The sequence below is a fragment of the Canis lupus genome, chromosome 32, assembly GCF_048164855.1.
Source record: "Canis lupus baileyi chromosome 32, mCanLup2.hap1, whole genome shotgun sequence".
Lineage (NCBI taxonomy): Eukaryota > Metazoa > Chordata > Mammalia > Carnivora > Canidae > Canis > Canis lupus.
The window spans coordinates 1,909,356-1,926,454 of record NC_132869.1 but is presented as its reverse complement, the minus strand read 5'-3'; positions in this window follow the sequence as shown (position 1 = coordinate 1,926,454).

Sequence of the window (17,099 nt, the reverse complement as noted above, 5' to 3'; positions counted from 1 at the left end):
TAAAATAAATTCTTTCTAATATGATTGAGGAAAATGGCATGTAGGAGGAAAACCAGAAGCACAAAGAGAGACGGAGAGATTTCACCCTCTGTAGCCTTCACATGGTACTGGTGTCCTTTCCTAGCAGGGGCCCCCCGTCCGTAGGATGCTTCCTTCCCCTCTGTGCCCTTGTTGGAACCCAGCAGGCACATCTCCGTGCCTTCAGCACGTCTGCAGTCGTGGTTTATAGCATCTTCCATGTATCCTATTGGGGATCACAGCGTGGTGTATGTAACCATCCGGCTGCTGTTTGACAACATTGGGGGATTCTGACTTTTGTTGGTTTTGGGGTGTGTGTGTCTATCACATGCAGCTATCACATGCAGCTATCGTATCCTCTGGCTGGGTAACCCAAAACCCGGAAATGGTTGGCACAACATCATTTCTGGTGCTGGCGCTGGGTGGCTAGCTGGGCTCTCCTGTCCACCCCGGGGCTCGCTCATGCAGTGTGTTTCCGCTGGAGAGTCAGCTGAGCTGGAAGGTCAGGCTCGGCCACATTCCCATGTCTGGCAGTGGGTCCTGCCGAGCGCCGGCTGCTTCTCTTCTCCCCAATGCCTCTCCAGCAGGGAGCCAGACATTCGGGCCACCCTTGGGGGGAGCTCCTGAGGAACCGGCTGCCCATGGCGGGGAGCCATGAGGCTGCCTGTATGTGGGAGTCAGAGTGGGGCTGGGGCTGGGGTTCCTTGTTCCCCTGTGCTGACTGGCCTTCCTTCTGAGCCCCATGCTCACCCACCCCCTACTCACTCGGGCAAGGAGGGTGCGCTCCACACGTTGGTGTGAGAAATCCAGCACCAAAAGGTGTTCACACTGAGTCCACCTGGTGAGGGTGGTCCAGGTGGATGAGATGCAAGTGTGGGACCCAGGAAATTTAACAAAAATACCCTACCCCTGGATAAGCAGAGCAGGACTGATTCCATTTTGTGCTACATCCGCCACCTCCCCTATGACCCCCAAATGACCTGCTTATGGCTTAAGGTGCTGCCCCACCCTAGTCATTCCGCTGGGCACACCCTAATCAGAAATCTGCTCATAACAATGTAACCGTGCTTTGTGCCCGCCAAAACCCCACAGCGATTCAGACCACAGTAATAGACCAGCTCAAGTGGATACTATAGGGTAAGGTGTAATTCAATCGGCCACCTACATGTGGACCGACATGACTGTGCAAATTTCTGCATATCCATGGTACACTGGCCCCTATAAAGCTGCCTCGCCTCTTAGTCTCAGGGTCCAAGTCCCTGCTGCAATTTTTCTGGTGTACTTGGACCAACTTTTGGTTGGTCCCAGTGGGGGCTCCAGCTTGTAAAGAAACCCTCGGGAGTTTGCATTGGTGTCGGCTCCTTGGTGGTTTCTCGGATTCGCAATCTTGGGCACAACAGAAGGGCCTGCTGTCCTGAAATCACTTCCATGGCCACGCTGACCACCCCGCAGGCCCTCTGTGCCCCAGGCACCCAGGCAAGGGGATGCGGGGAGGGAGAAAGTGCCCCGGAATCCGGCCAGCCCCGGCCCCCTGGACAGAGGGAGCAGTGACCTCTCAGGTCACTTTGCACAGACCCTGGTGACCTGAGGTTCCCTGGCTGTCACACTCTCCCACCCATTCTGGCCTACGGGGCACAGGCTAAGTCCCAGTAAAGTCTGTGAGGCCTGACCCTGGCGTCCGGCCACCCCTGGATGGCACGTGGGGACGTCAGCTGTGTGTGCCTAGCGGCACCCCTGCATGGCCTGGTTGGGGCCTCAGTGGTGCCCCCTCCTTCTCACTGTGGGTCTCTCCACGCCCCATGCACAGAGTTCTGGGAGACACAGAAACGGGCTGGTTGTGCATTTTTGCACCACAACACTTTATTGACTTTCTACAGCAAACAGGCTCAGAGCAGAGGGTGCGTGCCTTCCCCTGGGGAAGGAAACCCTTCTGTCTTAGGGGAGAGCAAGAATCACACGGAGTGGGGGGGGCGAGTGCTGGAGTCCCCCACCTGGGAGCATGTGTGGACTCTGGTTGGAGGTGTGTGTCCTGAGGTTTCAGCCTGAGTGACGGTTCTGAGGACAGCAGAGCTGACCTGGAACTGCAGCTCATGGGCTCCTGTGCTGCATCCCTGCAGGGCAGCTCGACCCCGGCCTCGGGACCCCTGGGGCCCCAGCACCTGTAGGAGCCTGCCTCCTGGTTTGGGTGTGGGTGGGGCCTACGACCTACCCCTCCTCTCCCCATCCTGGGGTGTACCAGGATCCCCCGGTCTGCCCTAGGTCAGCGACCTGGATCTGTGGGTGCACGCCCAGTGCCCAGGAGGCCACATCCAACTGTGAGAAGGCTCGCTCATACCGGGGCCAGAATTCAGGGCTGGCCAGGGCCATGGGGGGCTGGATCCCATTAGTCTTTGTGTTGGGCCTGGTGGGGGCTCAAATCAACCCAACCCCCCAGAGCCTGGCACCCAGTCAGCCCAGGTTCCTCTAGGTTAGGGGCTGGTGTCCTGTGCAGGGTGTGCCACGCTCCAGGAGGGACAGTGGGCATGGCAGGGCACAGTGGGTCCTCTGCACCACTCACCTGCACACACCCTGTTGGGGGCTCCCTCTCTTCCCTCCTCCCTGCCACCCCTGGGTACTCTATGGGACACCTGGGGTTCTGATGGGAGCAGGGTATCCATAGAACCCTGGGGAGGCTGAGCATGTCCCACAGGGGGCAGCTGCATCGGGTCCTTGCTCAGGGACGATGGTGTGGGGGTGGATGGTGTGGGGGCATGGGTATGATGGTGGTAGAGTGTGGGGGATGGTGTAGGGGGGATTGTGTTGGGGTATAGTGTGGGTGGGGATTGTGTGAGGCTGTGCGTGTGAGGGGGATGGTGTAGGGGTTACGCCATGGGGGATGATGATGTTAGGGGATGGTGTGGGTCTGGGAAATGGGATGGGGTGTGGTGGCTGGCAGACACACGGCAAACCCTTTATCTAAGATCCACAGGGGAAATCTACAGAAAAAGGTGACCCCGGTCTGGGGTTTGCTTTGACACTTGCCCCTGGGGCCCCGTGTGGTCAGTACAGGGCCCTGGGTGGGCCGGGGACAATATCTCAGGTCATCATACTATGTATGTTTACAAATTGCAAATTGTCTCAAATTAAATGCATAGAATTTAGAAATATATAAAGCACCGAGAGTGGGTGTCACCCTGACCCGTCCGACCCTCATCAGATCGATGTGTGTCCTCCTCCAGTCACAGCCATGCACCCTGCCCCCTTGTCCCCTTACTGACCCCCACGGCCTGCACCCCCAACCCCTGCTTATCAGGGGGCTGTCCCTCACCCCTTTGGTTTTCAACTCACATGGCATCCCCTGGAGGCCCCATCCTAGTGGCCTCTTCATCCCTGAGACTCCTGGGGAGGGGTCACGGGGGTCATCCCCAGCACCTTACCATGCAGCCATGTGTTGTTGGCTTCTGTTTTTCCCCCGGCCTCAGAAGCCCCATGTTCCCTACCCAGAAACCCCTGGTCTTCCCCCGGAGCCCCATCCCCCCTGGCCCCTCAGCCTCACCCTACCCTGTAGTAGTATCAAAACATGATGTGACTGCTGAACGTCCTGTTGACATCCAAGTCTACCTAAGTGATGTCCTAGGAGGAGACCAGGGCCTCCTCTTTCATTTACTGTGGGAAAACCAAGGAGGAGATGCAGGCATCAGGGACACAGACCCCGACATGTCACAAGCTGCCATGCTGAGCAGGGAGCCCTGGGGCAACCATGCGAGTGTGTCCTGCAGAACCTCCTTCCTTCTTCTGGGAGGCTGGGGATGGCAGGAGTGCCCACCGTGCCCATGGGACCTGTGTGAGGGCCTGTGCACAGCTGTTGTGGGCGGGGAGGTGACTGAGGGTCAGCCTGGGTGGGATGGCATAGGGATTCAGCCTAGGTGGGAGGGGACATGGGGGTGTTGTGCCCAAGATTGCAAATCCGAGAAACCACTACAGAGCTGACACTGATGCAAACACACAAGGGTTGATTTCCAAACTCCAGCTTGCGTCCAAGTACACCAGACACAGTGGAGCAGGGACTTGGACCCCGAGGTGGTGTTTTGCTTTTAAGGGCTTGTCTCCGGGACCTCCAGAATGGCTGGAGTAATTCCTCAAGTTCTGTTTACATTTTGATATGGGGCCTTCAAGGGCATTGACCTCTGTTCTCATTCTAATAGACGCCTCCAGCCCTTGGCTTGGGCTCAGTTCTTATTCTAATGTGGGGCTTTCTAGGACATTAAGCTGTAAACTTTTGTTTTTTTCCTGTAACTGTAGGCATGTAAATTTCAGCTCTTCTTCACAGGGGCCTGGGATGGCTTGACATGTTCAAAAGATGAACTTAAAGTGGAAATGCCTTCATTTTCTCGGCCTACTTGAGTCCCGTGCCATCCTATCTTGCTCCTTCCCCCTTCCCCAAAGCTCCTGAGAGAGCAATTGCAAATGACCACAGCCTGGCAGCCTGTGTTAGGGAACAGGACCAGGGATTTGGGATCAGGAAGAGCTGGGGTGCAGAGATCCCGGCTGTGCAGTGGGATTGGATGCTGAAGACTCTTATTCCCTAAGGCTATCTTGACAACTGACTTTGTAAATACAAAAGCTGTCCTTTATCTTTAAAGTTGAAGAGGCAAAAAAAAAAATAAATAAATAAATAAAAAAAAACAAAAAAAAAAATAAATAAAGTTGAAGAGGCAGTCAAAGCCTTTTTTCTCTGCCTATCTGATTGCTCAGATTCCAATCTGAGATGTATTTCCTGTTAATAAGGATAATTTACTATCCGTAGTACTATCCTTAAAATATTCTGACACAAGTAATTCAGAGGGATGAGGGTTTCTCATCTCTTTCTTCACAGCTCAGTCACTCATCAGGAAATGCATATTTATGGATTTCGAAAGAACTGAGAGACATTATTACCAATGGTCTTATTATTATGTGAAGGATTCTTCCCTGAGATTCTTCCCCTGTTTCTTTTTTTTTTTAATTTTTATTTATTTATGATAGTCACAGAGAGAGAGAGAGAGAGAGAGAGAGAGAGAGAGGCAGAGACACAGGCAGAGGGAGGAGCAGGCTCCATGCACCGGGAGCCCGATGTGGGACTCGATCCCGGGTCTCCAGGATCGCGCCCTGGGCCAAAGACAGGCGCCAAACCGCTGCGCCACCTAGGGATCCCCTCATTATCATTTTTGTATTAAGATTTTCATATTATATTTTGTAGAAGGAAGTTACTATGCGTATTACACACATAGAGTGGGAGGCTATGCTAATCAACTTGAGGGTGGAATGTCTGCACAACTTCTTTGAAATTCTTCTACATGGGAGATTTCTTGTCCTTCTGGGTTTGTTTGTTTCTTTTTCAGGATGTTATTTATTTATTTGAGAGAGAGAGAGGAGAGAAAAACCATGAGCGAGTGGGGCAGATGGAGAAGGACAAGCAGGTTCCCTGCAGAACAGGGAGCCTGCCTTGGGACCTGGATCATGATCTGAGACTAAGGCTGAAGCTTAACTGACTGAGCCAACCAGATGCCACTTTTTCTTTCTTTCTCTCTTTTTTAATAATACATTTACTTTTTTATGGTGTTCAATTTGCCCACATACAGAATAACACCCAGTGCTCATCCCATCAAGTGCCCCCCTCAGTACACGTCACCCATTCACCCCGACCCCCACCCTCCTCCCCTTCCATCATCCCTAGTTAATTTCCCAGAGTTAGGAGTCTTTATGTTCTGTCTCCATTTCTGATATTTCCCAAACATTTCTTCTCCGTTCCCTTATATTCCCTTTCACTCTTATTTATATTCACCAAGTGAATGAGAACATACAATGTTTGTCCTTCTCCGATTGACTTACTTCACTCAGCATAATACCTTCCTGTTCCATCCACGTTGAATCAAATGGTGACTATTTGTCATTTCTAATGGCTGAGCAAGGCCCACCTTTTCTCTCTCTTCATCTTCTGAGTCTCCTATGATATGAATGTTATTGTTTTAATAAGTGGCTGAGTTCCCTATGTCTGCCTCTGTGGTCCATAACCTTTCTCGTTTTGAAGGCTTCCACTGGGGACTGCATCTCAGTTATAGCATTTTTAACATTGGCCTGACTAGATTTTAACTCTTTTATTTCTACTGTAAGGGATTCTCTAGTTTTCTTCTGTGCTTTTTTCCCAGCCCAGCTGCTATCTTTATAATCATTGTTTTAAACTGTAGTTAGACATCATATATGTGTATTGATGAACTTCCTGGCTGTGAGTACTACCTCATGTTATTATATGGAGGAGAATTTCTCCATCTCATTATTTTTTCCAGAAAAGAAAGAAGGAAGAAAAAGGAAAACCACGAGAAACAATAACAACTACCCTCCCCCAAAAAACACTAGATTATTTTGGCCTGCTTGTTAAAGATTCTAATCCCAAAATAAGAAACACAATTAAAGTACCATGATAGTAAAAATAAGAAATATATAAGGTACATAAATAAAAATTAAAATAAGGCAAGTAATAAAAAAGGATCAAAGAAAATAAATGAAAATAAAGCACAAAGTACAAAGGAAGCTACACCCTACTTTCCAGGCAGAGCTGAAGCTCTGCTGCCTCTGTGGTCTGACAACTTGGTGGCAGTGAGTGGTCTGTGCAGGGTCTCGGGATGGGCCTTGGCGCTGATTCTCAGGTGAACATCTGCCTGGGAGATGCACCTGCGGTGTCAGAGGCTGGGTTGGTGTCAGCGCCTCTGGCCTCCAGTGGGCGGCGCTGTGATGCACCCTTAGACTCAGTGCTGATGGGCGGGATGCAGGTGGGGAAGCTGGGTCCTCTGGCTCTGGGGCTGAGCATCCCACACCCCCATCTGCAGGGTCTTCGATAGAAGAGCCCCCTGTTCTCCGCTGCTTCTCTCAGAACCCTGCTTTTACTCTGCATGCGTCCGAGCTTATTTTGGTTTTCATTTTTTATCTCAGACTGTTTGCCCAAAATTGGGAATCTCAGAAACCACCCAGAAGCCGACACCGATGCAAACACATGAGGGTTTATTTACAAGCTCGATCTTGTGTCCCAGCACACCCGACATAGCGGAGCAGGGACTTGGACCCCGAGGTGGGTTTTAGCTTAGTTTTAAGTGCTGGTCTCAGGACCTCCAGGAGGGCTGGAGCAATTCCTCAAGTTCTGTTTACATTTTGATATGGGGCCTTCTAGGGCATTGAGCTCTGTTCTCATTCTAATAGCGGCTTCCTGCCCTTTGCCTGGACTCAGTTTTGATTCTATTGTGGGGCTTTCTAGGACATTAAGCTGTAAACAGCAAAGGTTCCACAACTGGAAGGGGAAATCACACTGTCCCTATATGCTGAAGACGTGGTACTAGAAACACGAAACTCGAGAGCCTCCACCAAGCCTGTTAGAACTAAGGAGTGAGTTCAGTAAAGTCAGGGGACACAAACTGACCCTACATAGCAGAGTAGCCTTGCTGTGTCCCGGAAATGAGCACTCAGGAAGGAAATGAAGGACGTGACTCCCTTCTCAGGAGCATCACAGAGAACAAATAATGAGACAGAAACAAAGGAGCACAAGACTTGTGCAGTGAGCCATACCAGTCTCTGGGAGGCCTTCCTGGGCTCGTGGGGTGGGATCCTCATCTTGTCAAAATGTCCGCAGTTCCAGAAGCCACCCTCAGTTTCAATGTCATTCATATCAAAATCATGGTGGCAGATCTTAGAAATAGGAAAAGAAAAACCCATAATACCCATCCGCCCCCACAAATGACCCCGGATAGCAAATTAGTATTGGAGAAGCAGGACAGAGCGGGACATGGCACTTTCCTATTTCAAACGATGTCACAGAGACACAGGATATAGCAGTGATGTTCTCGGGCCCCGACTGGCTCTGTCAGATAAGCATTCGACACCTGACCTCACCTCCAGTCCTGATCTCGGGGTTGTGAGTTCTAGCCCTGGGCTGGGCCATGGACAAGGCGTGGAGCCTCCTTAAACAAACCAGACTCAAGGGTGGTGGTCCCGACATAAGCTGAAGGAGCAGAACAGAGAGTCCAGAAGGAATTGTGCTCTGACACAACTGATTTTTTTAACTTAATTTAATTTAAACCCAATTAATTAACGTATAGTGTATTATACTTTCAGAGGAAGAATTTAGGGATTCACCAGTTGCAGATAACAGCAGTGCACATGACATCACGTGCCCTCCTTCATGCCGGTCCCCTGTGATCCCCTCTCCTGTCCCCTACCCTCCAGCACCCTCAGTTTGTTTCATATCATTAAGTGTCTGTATTTCCTCCATCTGTTTTCATGTTATTTGATTTCCTTCCTTCACAGATGTTCATCTGCTTTGCTTCTTTAATTCCACCTATGAATGACACCACACGGTCATTCTCTTTCCCGACTGACTTATTTCACTTAACTTGATTTCTCTAGTTCTATCCACATCATTGCAAATGGCAAGATTTCCTTCTCTTTGATAGCTAGGTGCCATTCCTCTCTCTATGACCATCATCTATCTCCCATCCTCTTTATCCATCATCTGCCTGAGGGCACCGAGATACTTCACACTGTCTGGCTATTGTGGACCCGGCTCTTGTGGACATTGGGGTCCAGGTGTCCCGAGTCTCACTGCATCTATATATTCGGAGTCAGCTCCAGGCCATTCACCTACTGGTAGCAGGACGGCTCGATTTGTAACTTCCTGAGGAGCCTCCACACTGTTTCCAGGGCGGCTGCACCAGCCCGCGATCCCGCCTACAGTAGAAGAGGGTTGAGTGAGTTTTTCAGGACTTGCTAAGGTCAAGTCCACATTTCATTTTGCGGTCTGTGGGCTCCAATTCCTTGTCCTTAAGTATTTCTTGGGAAGCAGGGTGTTGGGCTCTGTTTCAATGAGACATTTCCGATGCTAACAGGCCCTAGTGCGCACATGTTTCATCAATACTACTAATTATTATTTTAAAGATTTACTTGAATTCTTGTTTGTAAACACATTATGATATAGTTTCAGGTTTACCACATAGTGATTCAACCCTTGGATACAACGCCTGGTACTGGTCATAGGTGCCCTCCACTATCCCCATCCCCATCCCCTGATTCCCCATCCCCCCCACCTTCCTCTGGTATTTATTAGTTTATTCTCTGTGGTTTAGAGTGTGTTTTTTTGTTTGCTTCTCTCATCCCCCCATCTGCCCCTTTGACAGTTTGTTTGGTTTCTTAAAATTCACATGTGAATGCAATTGTATGGTATTTAGTATCTGTCTTACTCTGACTGACTGAGTTCATTTAGCATAAGTCCTTTCCACTTCTCCCACGTCATTGTAAATGGCTTCATTTCATCTCTTCTGTTGACCCAGTGATGTCGCAGTGGGTATATTTACCACATCGTCTCTGCTCATTCACCGTTGATGGACATGTGGCCTGTATCCACAGTTTGGCTCTTGTTGATAATGCTGCTACAAACACTGGGCTGCGTGTCCCTCATCGAAACTACTAAACGAGTTTTGTATCCTCAGGGTAAATACCTAGCTCTGCAATTTTGGAATCATAGGGTAGCTGTATTTTTAACTTCTTTTTTATTTTTTTTATGATAGTCACAGAGAGAGAGACAGAGACACAGGCAGAGGGAGAAGCAGGCTTCATGGACTGAAAGTCCAGCGTGGAATTCGATCCCGGGTCTCCAGGATCACGACATGGGCCAAAGGCAGGTTCCAAACCACTGCGGCACCCAGGGATCCCCTATTTTTAACTTCTCGAGGACCCTCCACAGTGTTTTCCACAGTGGTTGCACCTGTTCGCATGCCCACCAGGAGTGTAAGTGGCTCCCACTTCTCCATAGCCTCAACAACACCTGTTGTTTCTTCTGTTGTCAATTTTAGCCATTCTGATGGCTGTCAGGTGACATCTTATTGTGGTTTTAATTTGAATTTCCCTGATGATGGGTGACGCAGAGTGTCTTTCCGTGTGTCTGGTGGCCATTGGATGTCTTGTCAGAGACAAAGTCCATTCATGTCTTCAGCCCATCTGCAGTTGGATAATTTGTGTTTAGGATGCTGAGATTTATATTTGCTCTACGTATTTTGCATAATAACTCTTTATTGGTTGTGTTGTTTACAAATATCTCCTTTCATTTTGTATGTTGCCTTTTAGCGTTGGTTGTTTCTATCACTTTGCAGAAGCTTTTGAATTTGATGAAGCCCCAATAGTATTTTTGCTCTTGTTTCCCTCAACTCAGAGGCATATCAAGAAAGAATATCCAATGGCCAATGTCAAAGACTTTGTTGCCTATCTTTTCTTCTTTGTATGGTTTCAGGTCTCACATTTAGGTCTTTCATCCATTTTGAATTTATATTTTATATATATAGTGTAAGAAAGTGGTCCAGTTTTATTCTTCTGCATGTGGCTGCCTGGTTTCTCAACACCATTTGATCTTATCCTGGGGTCAGGGTTAGGGTTTGTTGAAGAGACTGTCTTTGTGCCATTGTATATTCCTTCCTGCCTTGTTGTGGATTAATGAATCATAGAGTTACAAGTTTGTATCTTGTTTTGGAATTCCATTCTGTTCTATTGATCTAAGCGTCTCATGTTGGGAGATTCTTGAGGGTTGATTCAATTTCTTTGCTGGTTATCTGTCTGTTCAAGTTTCTTATTTCTTCCTTTTTCATTTTTGCTATGTTATATATTTCCAGGAATTGATCTATTTCTTCCAGGTTCTAGTTTGCTGGGATATAATTTTTCATAATGTTCTCTTATAAACGTTTGTATTTCTATAGTGTTGGTTGTTATTTCTCTTTTATCATTTGTGATTTTATTTGGGTCCTTTCTCATCTTTTTATCTTTTTTCTTTTTTAAAGATTTTATTTATGGATTCATGCGAGACACAGAGAGGCAGAGGTATAGGCAGGGGAAAACTGAGGCTCCATGCAGGGAGCCTGATGTGGGACGTGCTCCGCCAGGACCCCGGGATCATGACCTGAGCCAAAGCAGATGCTCAACCACTGAGGCACTCAGGTGCCTTGCTGATTAAATTCCTTTGCTACTTATGAGTCTGTTCACATTTTCTTTTTCTTCCTATTTCAGTTTTGCTCGTCTGCGCATTTCTAGGGATTTGTCCATTACTTGCATGTCTTCCAGTTTGCTAACGTATAATCTTTCATAGTATTCCCTTATAATTGTCTTATTTTTCTGGTGTTGATTGTGATCTCTCTTCTCTCATTTGTGATTTTATTTATTTAGTTCTTTTCTCTTTTCTCGTTGATAAGGCTGGCTAAGGCTTGATCCATTTTATTAATTATTTTGAGGAATCACCTCTTAGTTTCGTTATTCACTTCTCTTTTGTTGTTTCTGTATCTTTTCTTTCTGCTCTCATCTTTATTATTTCCCTTCTGCAGGCTTTAGGCTTTGTTTCCTATTCCTATTCCAGCTCCTTTAGGTGTAGGGTTGTGTTGTGTATTGGAGACTTCTTGTTTCTTTTTTTTATTTATTTATGATAGTCACAGAGAGAGAGAGGGAGGCAGAGACACAGGCAGAGGGAGAAGCAGGCTCCATGCACCAGGAGCCCAACGTGGGATTCGATCCCGGGTCTCCAGGATTGCGCCCTGGGCCAAAGGCAGGCGCCAAACTGCTGCGCCACCCAGGGTTCCCAGACTTCTTGTTTCTTGAGGTAGGCCTGTATTGCTATCTACTTCCCTCTAAGGACTGCCTTTGTTACATCCTAGAGTTTTGAAGAAATATTTTCATTTTCATTTGTTTTAAATTTCCTCTTTAATTTCCTGGTTGCTCCATTCATTCTCTAGTAGGATGATCATAATCTCCAAGTATTTTTGGTCTGTCCAAATTTTTTCTTACTGTAGACTTCGTGTTTCATAGCCTCGTGGTCTGAAAATGTACATGGTGTGATACCAACCGTCTTGTACCTGTTGTATCTGCTGAGGGCTGATTTGTGGCCCATGATATGATCTATTCTGGAGAATGTCCCATGTGCACTTGAAAGGAATGTGTATTCTGCTTTAGGAATAAATGTTCAGACTATATCTGTGGAGTCCCTGTGGTTCAGTGTGTCAAGGTTATTGTTCCCCTGTTGATTTTCTGCATAGATGATCGGTCCGTGACATAAGTGGGTGTTAAAATCCCCTGTCATTGTATTATTATCAGTGAGTTCCTGTATGTTTGTTGTTAATTGGTTTCTATATTTCGGTACACCCATGTTGGCAGCATAAATATTTAGTTGTTTGATCTTTTTTTAAAAATATATTTATTTTTATTTTTATTTTTTATTAATTTATGACAGGCACACAGTGAGAGAGAGAGAGAGAGAGAGAGAGAGAGAGAGAGGAAGAGACACAGAGGGAGAGGGAGAAGCCAGCTCCATGCACCTGGAGCCCGATGTGGGACTTGATCCTGGGTATCCATGACTGCGCCCTGGGCCAAAGGCAGGCGCTAAACTGCTGCGCCACCCAGGGTTCCCAAATTTATTTTTTATTGGTGTTCAATTGACCTACATACAGAATAACACCCAGTGCTCATCCCGTCAAGTGTCCCCCTCAGTGCCCGTCACACATTCACCCCCACCCCACCCTCCTCCCCTTCCAGCACCCCTAGTTCATTTCCCAGAGTTAGTAGTGTTTATGATCTGTCTCCCTTTCTGATATTTCCCACACGTTTCTACTCCATTCCCTTATATTCCCTTTCACTATTATTTATATTCCCCAAAGGAATGAGAACATACACTGTTTGTCCTTCTCGGATTGACTTACTTCACTCAGCATAATACCCTCCAGTTCCATCCACTTTGAAGCAAATGTTGGGTATTTGTCGTTTCTAATGGCTGAGTAATATTCCATTGTATACATATACCACATCTTCTTTATATATTCATCTTTCGATGGACTCCATGGCTCCGTCTGCAGTTTGGGTATTGTGGACATTCTGCTATAAACATCGGGGAGCAGGTGTCCCTGCGTTGAATTGCATCTGAATATTTGGGGTAAATCCCCAACACTGCAATTGCTGGGTCATAGGGAAGGTCTATTTTTAACTCTTTGAGGAACCTCCACACAGTTTTCCACAGTGGCTGCACCAGTTCACATTCCCACCCACAGTGTAAGAGAGTTCCCTTTTCTCCGCATCGTCTCCAACATTTGCGGTTTCCTGCCTTGTTAATTTTCTCCATTCTCACTGATGTGACGTGGTATCTCATTGTTGTTTTGATTTTTATTTCCCTAATGGCAAGTGATGCAGAGCATTTTTTCATGTGGATGTTGGCCATGTCAATGTCTTCCTCTGTGAGATTTCTCTTCATGTCTTTTGCCCATTTCATGATTGGATTGTTTGTCTCTTTGATGTTGATTTTAAGAAGTTCTTTATAGATCTTGGAAAGTAGCCCTTTATCTGATACGTCTTTTGCATATATCTTTTCCCATGCTGAAGGTTGTTTTTAGTTTTGTTGACTGTATTCTTTGCTGTGCAAAAGCTTCTTATCTTGATGAAGTCACAATAGTTCATTTTTGCTTTTGTTTGTTTTGTCTTCATGGATGTACCTTGCAAAAATTTGCTGTGGCCATGTTCAAAATGGGTTTTGCCTGTGTTCTCCTCTAGGATTTTGATGGACTCTTGTCTCACATTTAGATCTTTCATCCATTTTGAGTTTATCTTTGTTTTTGGTGAAAGAGAGTGGTCTAGTTTCATTCTTCTGAAGGTGGATGTCCAATTTTCCCAGCACCTTCTATTGAAGAGACTGTCTTTCTTCCAATGGATAGTCTTTCCTCCTTTATCGAATATTAGTTGACCATAAAGTTGAAGGTCCACTTCTGGGTTCTCTATTCTGTTCCATTGATCTATGTGTGTTTTTGTGCCAGTACCACACTGTCTTGATGACCACAGCTTTGTAGTACAACCTGAAATCTGGCATTGTGATGCCTCTAGATATGGTTTTGTTTTTTAAAATCCCCCTGGCTATTCGGGGTCTTCTCTGATTCCACACAAATCTTAAAATAATTTGTTCTAACTCTCTGAAGAAAGTCCATGGTATTTTGATAGGGATTGCATTAAACGTGTACATTGCCTGGGTAACATTGACATTTTCACAACATTAATTCTGCCAATCCATGAGCATGGAATATTTTTCCATCTCTTTGTGTCTTCCTCAATTTCTTTCAGAAGTTTTCTATAGTTTTTAGGGTATACCTCATTTACCTCCTTGGTTAGGTTCATTCCTAGGTATCTTATGCTTTGGGTGCAATTGTAAATGAGATTGACTTCTTAATTTCTCTTTCTTCAGTCTCATTGTTAGTGTATAGAAATGCCATTGATTTCTGGGCATTGATTTTGTATCCTGCCAGCGTACCAAATTGCTGTATGAGTTCTAGCAATCTTGAGGGGGGAGGGGTTTGGGTTTTCTAGGTAGAGTGTCATGTCATCGGTGAAGGAGAGTTTGACTTATTTGCCAATTTGAATGCCTTTAATGTCTTTTTGTTGTCTGATTGCTGAGGCTAGGACTTCCAATACTACATTGAATAGCAGTGGTGAGAGTCGACATCCCTGTCTTGTTGCTGATCTTAGGGGAAAGGCTCCCAGTGCTGCCCCACTGAGAATGATATTTGCTGTGGGCCTTTCGTAGATGGCTTTTAAGATGTCGAGGAAGGTTCCCTCTATCCCTACGCTCTGAAGTGTTTTTATCAGGAATGGATGCTCTATTTTGTCAAATGCTTTCTCTGCATCTAATGAGAGGATCATATGGTTCTTGGTTTTTCTCTTGCTGATATGATGAATCACATTGATTGTTTTACGAGTGTTGAACCAGCCTTGTGTCCCGGGGATAAATCCTACTTTTTCATGGTGAAAAATTTTCTTAATGTATTGTTGGATCCTCTTGGCCAGTATCTTGTTGAGAATTTTTGCATCCATGTTGATCATGGCTATTGGTCTGTAATTCTCCTCTTTGGTGGGGTCTTTGTCTGTTTTTGTAATTCAGGTGATGCTGGCTTCATAGAACTAATTTGGAAGTACTCCATCTCTTTCTTTCTTTCTTTCTTTCTTTCTTTCTTTCTTTCTTTCTTTCTTTCTTTCTTTCTTTCCAAACAGCATTAGTAGGAGAGGTATGGTTTCTTCTTTAAATGTTTGGTAGAATTCCCCTGGGAAGCCATCTGGCCCTGGACTTTTCTGACTTGGGAAGTTTTTGATGACTGCTTCAATTTCCTCCCTGGGTATTGGCCTGTTTAGGTTTTCTATGTCTTCCTGTTCCAGTTTTGGTAGTTTGTGGCTTTCCAGGAATGCGTCCATTTCTTCTAGATTGCCTAATTTATTTCCGTATAGCTGTTCATAATATGTTTTTAGAATCGTTTGTATTTCCTTGCGGTTGGTAGTGATCTCTCCTTTCTTGTTCATGATTTTATTAATTTGAGTCTTCTCTCTATTCTTTTTAATAAGTCTGGCTAATGGTTTATGTATGTTATTCATTCTTTCAAAGAACCAACTTCTGGTTTTGTTGATCTGTTCCACATTTCTTCTGGTCTCGATTTCCTTGAAGTCTGCTCGAATTTTAATTAACTCTCTTATACTGTTGGGTGTAGGATAGCTGCTTTTTTTTTCTCTAGCTCCTTTATGAGTAAGGTTAGCTTTTGTATTTGAATTATTTCCAGTTTTTGAATGGATGCTTCTATTGTGATGTATTTCCCCCTTAGGACTGCTTTTGCTGCATGCCAAAGATTTTGAACGTTTGTGTCTTCATTCTCATTAGTTTCCATGAATCTTTTGAATTCTTCCTCAATTTCCTTGTTGACCCTTTCATCTTTTAGCACGATGGTCCTTAACCTCCACGTGTTAGAAGTCCTTCCAAACTTCTTGTTGTGATTTAGTTCTAATTTTAAGGCATTATGGTCTGAGAATATGCAGGGGACGATCTGAATCTTTTGATATCGGTTCAGACGGGATTTGTGACCCAGTATATGGTCTATTCTGGAGAAAGTTCCATGTGCATTTGAGAAGAATGTGTATTCAGTTCAGTTTGGATGTAAAGTTCTGTAGATATCTGTGAAATTTATTTGCTCCAGTGTCTCATTTAAAGCTCTCGTTTCTTTGGTGATGTTGTGCTTAGAAGACCTATCGAGGGTAGAAAGAGCTAGATTGAAGTCACCAAGTATAAGATAATAATTATCTAAGTATTTCTTCACTTTCATTATTAATATGTTTAAATATTTGGCAGCTCCGACATTCGGGGCATATATATTGAGGATTGTTAAGTCCTCTTGTTGGATAGATCCTTTAAGTATGATTTAGTGTCCGTCTTCATCTCTCACTACAGTCTTCGGGGTAAATTTTAGTTTACCTGATATAAGGATGGCTACCCCTGCTTTCCTATGAGGACCTTTTAAATGGTAAATGGTTCTCCAACCCATTATTTTCAGATTGTAGGTGTCCTTCAGTTTAAACTGAGTCTCTTGTAGACAGCAAAGAGATGGATCCTGCTTTTTTATCCAGTCTGAAACCCTGCGCCTTTTGATGCGGTCATTAAGCCCGTTCACATTCAGAGTTACTAATCGACAGATATGAGTTTAGTGTCATCATGATATCTATTCAGTCCTTGTTTTTGTGGATTGTTCCACTGAACTTCTTCTTAAAGGGGAATTTAAGAGTACCCCTTAAAATTTCTTGCAGAGCTGGTTTGGAGGTCACATATTCTTTCAGTTTCTGCCCGTCTTGGAGCTCTTTATCTCTCCTTCCATTTTGAATGAGAGCCTTGCTGGATAAAGTATTCTTGGTTGCATGGTCGTCTCATTAAGGACCCTGAATATATCCTGCCAGACCTTTCTGGCCTGCCAGGTCGCTGTAGAGACGTCTGCTGTTACCTTAATGCTCCTCCCCATAAAGGTCAGGGATTTCTTGTTTCTTGCTGCTTTAAGGATTTTCTCTTTACCTTTGGAATTTGCAAGCTTCACTATTAAATGTCGAGGTGTTGATTGTTTTTATTGATTTTAGGGGGGGGGATCTCTCTATTTCCTGGATATGAATGCCTGTTTCCCTTCCCAGATTAGGAAAGTTTTCAGCTAGGATTTGTTCAAATACTTATTCTGGTCCTCTGTCGATTTTGGTGCCCTCGGGCACCCTAA